This window comes from Cupressus sempervirens, chromosome 8 (assembly GCF_028749045.1).
Source record: "Cupressus sempervirens isolate cs-2001-9-10 chromosome 8, ASM2874904v1, whole genome shotgun sequence".
Taxonomy (NCBI): Eukaryota; Viridiplantae; Streptophyta; class Pinopsida; order Cupressales; family Cupressaceae; genus Cupressus; species Cupressus sempervirens.
In genome coordinates, this window is record NC_143125.1 from 433,571,335 (window position 1) to 433,580,160 (window position 8,826).

Below are 8,826 nucleotides of genomic sequence, written 5' to 3' on the forward strand. Positions count from 1 at the left end.
GCCCACGATAAAACTTTTTTGACAGGCGCCATCCTCTGCCCAACAAGCTGGACCCACCAGACACGCATCGACCAGTCGCTACGTCGCCATCATAACCCTTGTGCAACTTCATCATAGCGAGATGGCGATGACCATTCATCGGCCTTGATCTGACGGCAGAGAACTTGAGAGGTGTAAAAATATCATAAGGTTCGAAACTTAGGTAATTTTGATATCTTCATGGGTATTAAAATATTAGTAATTGGGGAGGTGATCGTTGGGCAGGATAACATTCAAATTTTGAAATTTGGTGGGGTAAACAAAATGTGGTAACATTCTAACAACTCACAGGGGGCATGAGCCTGCTCGATGCATAAGACCAGTGCCTGTAAATAATCCATTGGGCTATAGAGTCAAAAATGGGTCTGAAAGGTACAAGTCTGAGAACTGCAAAACCCTAACCCCTCTGCAAGGAATTTAAACATAAAACAAAAACCTTAGATCTACCTTTGTAACTGAAACAAAACAAAACTTCCTCTACAACCTGAGACTGTCAAAACTTCAAAAGTTGGCAACTCAAAAGGAGAACCCTGTGCACGCGCACTTCTTGAAAGGCAGGAAATAACAGAAAAGGAACTAGACTAACTATGTACATGGATTCACAATCTTCATCAGAAGCAAGCTTTAAGATAAATCCCATTGACTAGGATGGGCAGAAATTCACCGTTGGGTCTGCTCAGTTGGAATGCATTAGCCTGTTTACAACTGGCAATTAGGTAAGGGCCACTCCACAATGCATCAAACTTAGAATGTCTTCATGGCTTCATCCTATCAGCATCCCATTTCAGAACTAGATCCCCTTCTTTGAAAGTCCTATCCCTGGCCCTCCTATCGAAATTCCTTTTCACCTGTTGCTGATGCAACTCTAGGGTCTTCATAGCTTTATCTCTTTTTTCCTCTAGCTCCATCAACTCTACCATTCTTACTGACATGGCACTATCTTCAATCAATTCCAGCTGATGAGCCAACTCCAAGGAAGGGAATTCTAGTGAAATTGGGAGTCTAGCCTCCCTACCATATACTAGCACAAAAGGTGAATTCCCAATAGATCTCTTGGGTGTTATCCTATCAGCCCATAGAGTAGTTCTTAATTTCTTATGCCAGACCCTTTAATTGTCTTCTATTGTCCTCTTCATGATTCTGATCAGATTCTTGTTAGAAGACTCAGCCAAACCATTGCCCTGGGGATAATAATTGGATGATGTGCTTAGGTAGATATTGTGATTCATTGCCCATGCACAAATCTGGGTTCCAACAAAAGATTTAGCATTATCTGAGATGATAGTAGAAGGAGCACCAAACCTAGACACAATCCCATCAAGGAATTCAACAACTGATGGTTCTGCGGCATCCTTCAAGGCAACTGCTTCTGTCCATCTAGTGAAATAATCAATAGCAGCCAAAATCCATTTATGACCTGCACTAGATGGAGGATTAATAGGGCCTATAAAATCCAACTCCCACTGGGTAAAGGGCTGATCCACCTGAATAGGATGAAGGGGGAGAGTTGCAAGCCTTTGTTTTCCTGAAAAGAAAGCACATTTCTCACATTTTCTCACATACCTATAACAATCATGGAATAGAGATGGCCAATAATAACTAGCCCTCATGATCTTCATAGCAGTTGTTCTTGCAGAGAAATGGCCACCATTAGGGCCATCATGAAGTTCCTTAATCACCCTCTCAGCTTGATCCTCTTCAATGCATCTCAACAGGGTCCCATTAAAATCCCTCCTGAATAGGGTACCATCAACTACAACATAGGGAATGGACTGCAATCTATATTGTCTTCTTTTAGCTCTGTCCAATCCCTGAGGGTACCCATTCCCTGATAAGAAGCTCTTCATATTATTTATCTAGCTCTTTGGGTCGTTAACATTTCCTTCCTCCTGTTGCTCTGTTAATACCATAGCAGCCTCTTCATCAGAATCCTGACCTGATAACATTTCTTTGCACAATCCTCTCCCTCTCACCAGCTTGGTAATCTGAATATCAACATCATATTCCATTACCCTAGTGATCCATCTAGCTCTTTTTTCACTGATATCCTTGCTTAACAAAAAATCTATAACACTGGCATGGGGCACCAACAAATGGATCCTATTGTGGGATAAGAGGTGCTTGAATTTCTTCAAGGCTTTGATGACTACAAGGGCTTGCTTCTCAACAAAGCTATACTTATCTTCATATTCTTTGAGTCCTTCACTAAAGAAAGCTATGTGTTGCTCCTCATCCTTGCCATTTGTCTGAGTCAAGATAGCAGAGATACTTGACTCACCACCTAAAGTGTAGAGGATGAAATCTTTCTCAAAATTTGGGTTCATGAGAGTAGGGGCTGAGGCTATGGCTATCTTGATCTCTTCAAAACTCTCCTTCCCCTCCTTAGTCCATGAGAAGACCATGTCTTTCTTAAGCATTGCTGTAAGAGGTTTCACCATGGTAGCAAGATTAGGGATAAACCTTCTCACAAAGTTTATTCTAGCAAGGAAACTTTGCAGCCCCTTCTTGTATTTAGGAAGAGGAAGGGCAAGTATTGCCTTTGTTCTTTTTGGATCAATGGTCAGACCATCCTTAGATACAATGTGTCCAAATAATTTTCCTTGGCTTGTAGCAAAGACACACTTGGTTGGGTTGAGGGAAACCCCAAACTCTCTACATCTTAGAAATACCTGCCTTAGATGATCAAAATGATTTTCTACATCTTTTGAATATATAGTTATATCATCAAGGTATACTAAGACAAACTTATCAATTAATTTTTTGAAGGCCATCTCCATTGCCTTCTAAAATGTGGTGCCTGCATTTGTTAGTCCAAATGGCATCTTGTAGTAAGCATAGGTGCCCCATTTAGTAGTAAATGCTATTTTATGTCTATCAGATTCTTTAACCAGCACTTGGTTGTAACCAGAGAATCCATCAAGAAAAGAGAATCTCCTTGACCCACTGACCTTGGATAGAATTTGCTCCATGGAAGGGAGAGGATGGTGATCTTTAAGAGAAGCCTGATTAAGATCCCTAAAGTCCACGCACAATCTAATTTCCCCATTCTTCTTCCTTACAGGGACAAGGTTAGCTACCCATGATGAGTGTTTGATAGGAAATATTATATTGGCCTCTATCAACTTGGATAATTCTTTTCTCATTAGGGGCTCAATCTTAGGATTCACTGGTCTCTGTTTTTGCCTTACTGGTTTGGCCTTATCAACTAGATCTATGATATGCTAAAACAAACTAGGGTCAAACCCTTTTAAGTCATCATATGTCCAAGAAAATACATCATTAAATTCTTGACATAAATGTATGAAGTTTTCTTCCTCAGTTTCAGAACATACCTTCCCCATATTCAGAGATTTTCCATCAGCAATTGTAACTGGGGCATAATCATCCTTTTCTGCAGCTAGATTCATTCCTTTGCCTCTTGTTTGATCATCAGGATTAAAAACACTCTCCAAAGTAATGAGACCCTTGGGAAACTTGTTAGAACTAAGGTGAATGATCTGATCACCATACTAATCTTGCAGCCTTGACTGGTTTCTATCTGAGAATTCTGCCTCATTCTGCAAGAAACTCACAATTTGTTCATCAGAGTCAAACACTTTCCAATGAGTGTTGTTGTCAGGGATGGCAGGCCTCACTACCACCCTAATTTGTTGTTTCTTCTCCTCCTCAAGATTCCCTAGTACATCATAAGCTGCACCCACCGCTACAAGTCTATCAGCATGTTTATTTTCTTTCCTAGGAATGCTCTGAATATTAAATGCATTGAAACCCTCAAGAAAATCCCAAACTCTGTGTTTGTAAGACTTGAGTAGGCCATTTTTGGTGATATTCTAGCCTCTCACCTGATTCACTACCAAGTCACTATCTCCATATACTTTCAAGGCTTGGATTCCCCTCTTTTGGGCAAGTAAGAGACCTTGAATCAAGGATTCATACTCGGCCACATTATTGGTGCAACTGAATTGGAGCCTGAAGGAGAAGTAGTATCTTATTTGTGTAGGAGAGACCAAAATAACACCGACCCCTGATCCATTTCTATTCCTTGAGCCATCAAAGTACATACTCCATATTCCATTTATATCATCATTAGTCCCAACAAGATTAGGAACTTGAGCCTCTTTCTCTATTATGCAATATGTACTAAGGCCTATCTCAAGAATTTCTAACATAGGCTCAAATTGATATGCATTTGCCCACTCATCCAAGAAGAAATCAGGAATCTCTACTATGGAAGTGACAGGCTCATTTACTATGTCATTTTCATCCATCTCTAGAATAGGGCAATTCATATTGATGAAGTTGGGGGTGTAAGATTTAGTGTGATGAAGGGCTTGAGGTTCTGCTCTAATTGAGGCATTGGCTACATATCTAGTCTTAAATGAAATATATGACCAATCAGCAGATATGAATCCACCAATCTGAGCAGTGAAGTCTCTTGAAAGACAGATGGCAAAATAGGGCTTGACTTTAGCAACAGATATATCTTGAATCACTGTGCAACTGGGGCATGCATGTAGGGTCATCTCCACATTCCTAAGGATACCTATGGTTTTGACAATACTACCATCTAGTTGTAACACATCCCTAACAATGGGCTCATATTTCATCCCTAAAGGATCAGCAACACACCTAGGCATTACTGAGCTACTAGCCCCTGAATCTATCATGCAATTGTGGACTAATTTGCCTCCTATAATTAGGGAAACATAGAATGGGGAAGATCTAACCCTTTTACTTGTCTCCACATCCCCTGCTGGTTGTGCTAGACTTGTGACATTCTCCATGATAGATGGCCGGTCCTTGAGGTCAATCTTCTCTAATTATTGCTGCAGCATCCTCTTCTGCATTGGTATGGTAGCAACAGCATCCCACATAGAGATATTCACATTGGTTTTCTTCATTTTCTCTACCACACTAAAAGGTGCATTAGGAGCTTTGGTAGAAACTTTGGGAGCTGCACTTATAAGAGGTTGAGGTGGGGCAACATAAGGATCACCTACATCTTTCTTTCTTGGATTTTGCTTTTTCTGTTGTGAAGTACTTGCTTTTTCATTTGCTGCTTGTATATAAGGTGTAGCACTTGAAGTTGAGGATTTCTTAGGAGAAAGGGGGGCAGCATGTTCCATAGCTCTCTTCCTGCTTCTTGTGTTATGAGAAATGGAATCCTAGTTTACATTATAATGCTCCCCATCCTGATGATTCATGAAAGAGAAATCATCACGTCCTTGAATATATGATGCCTCCTTGGGATTATCCTCCTTGTATCATTGCTTTGTTGCAGGTTCTTGGACAGTTAGGGCCATATAATATTTTTCCTTCTAGCACATGTAATAGGTATAAGAATAGTTGCAAGAAGGACAAAAATCTTGATCTTGGGCTAAGTTATTTTGAGGGACTATAGCTCTGTTCTGATTTGAGCTTGAAGCAGAAGCATGACTATTTTGCCTACCCTGATCAAAGGAGCTATTCCACTTATTAGGAAGCCTACCACCACTTGGAGCTTGATATTGTAGTTGGGGAGGCTTGCCAATTTGAGCTTGCTGCCTTTCTAAGGTCACCACCTTGTTACTCATTTTTTGTATCATAGAGAGACTATCCTCTAATCTCTTCCCCTGGTTCTTCAACTCCCTCCCCTGCTCTTGCAATTTTTTATCCAGGGTCTTCTCTCTTTTATCTGTATTCAGCACTAGACCTTGGAGCATTTCTTTGAGCTCATCTATCCCATTTTAGGATGTAGAAGCTCAAGGGACTGGAGTAAGGGTTTGTGATGTAGATGTTGTAGGAAGAGGGGTCATTGCTGGTTGGTGATTAGGAACATTAGGAAAGAAAGGCATAGGAGGCCTTGGAGCCAATTTTCCTCCTTGTATTAGGATGTTCTTAGCTTTTACGGCTATCTCATAAGCATTAGGAAAGGTATCTCCTCCCATAGTTTGGATTGTAGTGGCAATATCACTATTAAAAGCTCTAAGGTAATGCAAGAAGGCATTATCGGGGGTAGGTTTCACTGCAGTAGGTATTCTATCCCATGTCTTTTAAAATCTATAATTAAAGTCAGTCACACATTCATGGGGGGCTCTTTTTATTGTAGTCAGCTGCTCTAATAGTGACAAATGGTCACTCCTATCCTCAAAATGTTTGCATAATCCTACTCCTAATCCATCCCAATTAGTTATAAAACTATGAGCTAAGCTCCTATACCACTATAATGCTTTTCCTTTTAAAGATGAGGCTAGAAGTCTGATAGCAACATCATCCTCTATAATACCATGAATATTACAGACATTAGCTACTTCTTGGATATGCTCTAAAGGAGAAATAGAAGTCTCACCAATAAAATTAGATATGTTTTTTAGTGCAGATACTGGTATATCATGTCTTTGGGCTAACAACAAAGGACTTCCACCATTAAAGGTGGCAAAAGAATGAACTCTTGGTTGTTCCATGTAAACAAGTGTTCTATTGATGAGCGTTGATGGCAATCTAGGCTGAGTTCGAGCAGTAGGAGGAGTAGAAATGGACCTTAGAGGTATATTAACTATTTTTTCACCCCTAACTAGTGATAATGAAATTCTAGTCCTCCCTCTTCTAGGATTTGAAAGGGAAAGCTCTTGATATTGAAATTTACCTCTAAAAGACGCCCTTGTTTCAGCTCTAGGCATGAATAACTGCAACTTTGGCCTAGAACCAAGTTTTTTGATGTTCAAAGTCACCAAGTACTTTGAAGGACCAGCCTCTTGGAGGCTTGAATACTGAAGCCAGCACTACCTCTTCAGCATTAATCTCTGAAATTCTTCCTTCTTTAACACTAGTAGACTTTAAATCTTCAATAGGATTGTCCCACCGGGTGTGCCAAAAACTATTGTCACTTAGGTTTGCACCCTTGTCCAGGGCCTAAGCGCAAGGACAACCTAGTGAAACATGGAAACAACCTCCAAGCTATGGGACTTGAACTGTGAGGTTGAGTCTCCAGAGAAGGCTGACTTCCTCTTACTATCAGGGCACACCTAACTACTCTCGGAAGGAAAAGGGGAAGAAGGAGATGCAAAAAACAACTCTACCCTACCTAAACTACGGAGGTGATGCACCAAAATAGAGTGTTTAGACCCATTTCTACCCATATATGCACTATTGAACCAAAATGAAACTAAGGATATATACATACAGGCTTGTTTTGATCTAATAACCTCATGCAGATCAAGAAACCAAACTGAATAACACAAGGAAAGAGGAATCTCACTTATATATTATCCAATAGGCAAAAATAGATATAGTATGCAGGCTATAGACCTCAACAATACACCAATGAGAGGCAAAAGGGATGCACATATACATTAATGGCTGAAGGAGATAAAACAAAGAATCATTCAGTTCAAAGGCACAGGGAATGTTACACTGAGAGTTGCAGAGCAATATCGGAGAAATCAGAAAGAGTTGACCCTTGGAAAAGATTACAAAATTGCCTTTATAGTTCAGGCATAACTGAGGGAAATGATTCTGCATTAACTACTCAACTATTGCCATTGAACCCCAAAATATCTGATCAAAGATCACACTTGAGCATGGTTCTGAAGTACAAAATTAGATATTCGACTAAAGGAACACCTCGAGTAGATAGAAGCGGTGCCAATGAATGATCCTAACATAGTAGATGGATCAACTGAGATGGTGGAGTGTTTCCCTATGCCTTGCATTCATTTTTGGTAGGTCAGAATTGATCATGAAGATTAGATCGCAAGATACCATTGATCATCTTTGCTTCCTGGTTCATGAATCAACAGCGTTGAAGCAAGTCAAATAGGCTATACGAGCCAACTCGGTCATGCGGGCCAATCACCTTTCTTCATTCTGCCACCTGGGGAAGTCTTTCATGGTTGACCTTCCGTCATCAAACTAACCGTGCCACCCTTGTAGATATTAATATTAACTATGACAATTACATTAACTGCTAGCCATCGACCGTCCTTTCTGATCGGGCCAGTGAGACACATGTCAACAAGGCATTGTGTTGCCAACATAAACCTCGAGTGACTTACCCATAGCAAGGTGGTGATGACCATCGATCATCCTAGATCTGACGATCGTGAAGACTCATCATACTCCATGCTATCCTTACCCCAGGCCCATCATATTTGGTGCCACCTCTGCAACTGCTGTCATATCCAACCGACACCTGGCAACACCTTAGCGACTGCACCCTGGTAAGACCTGGACCCACTAACACGTGGTGACCTATCGCTACGTGGCTATGGTAAAGATCGCACATCTTCACCATGGCGACATGGCGACAGTCGTTGATCTTCTCTAATCTAACGATCACAAAGACCCACCTTCCTGCGACCTTCCTCCCTCATAATTTTTTGGGCCCATGATACATGTGGCACTTCCCTGTTGGTCCCTCGGTCATTTAATCCCTACTGCACTGGCATCATGAAATACGGTCCCACCAGGACACATGGCGCCTTGTCGCTACATCGCTATGTTATCTCCTGAGCAATTTTTGATGGCGAGATAGCGTCGGTTGTAGATCTCTACAGATCTGATGATCATGAAGACTCATCTCTTGACTGTGTGGGCTGAACTAAAGATCTAGCGCACGTGGCTCCCTCTGATTTGTCACTATGACATTGGACTTTTCCAATTGGGAAGATGAAGTACCTGACGTAACCCAACTACTTTCTTGAAACCTCACTATTTATCTCCTCTGGCCTTCGATAAAACTTTTTCGACGGGTGCCATCCTCTGCCCTGCAAGTTGGACCCACCAGACATGCGTCGACCAGTCGCTACA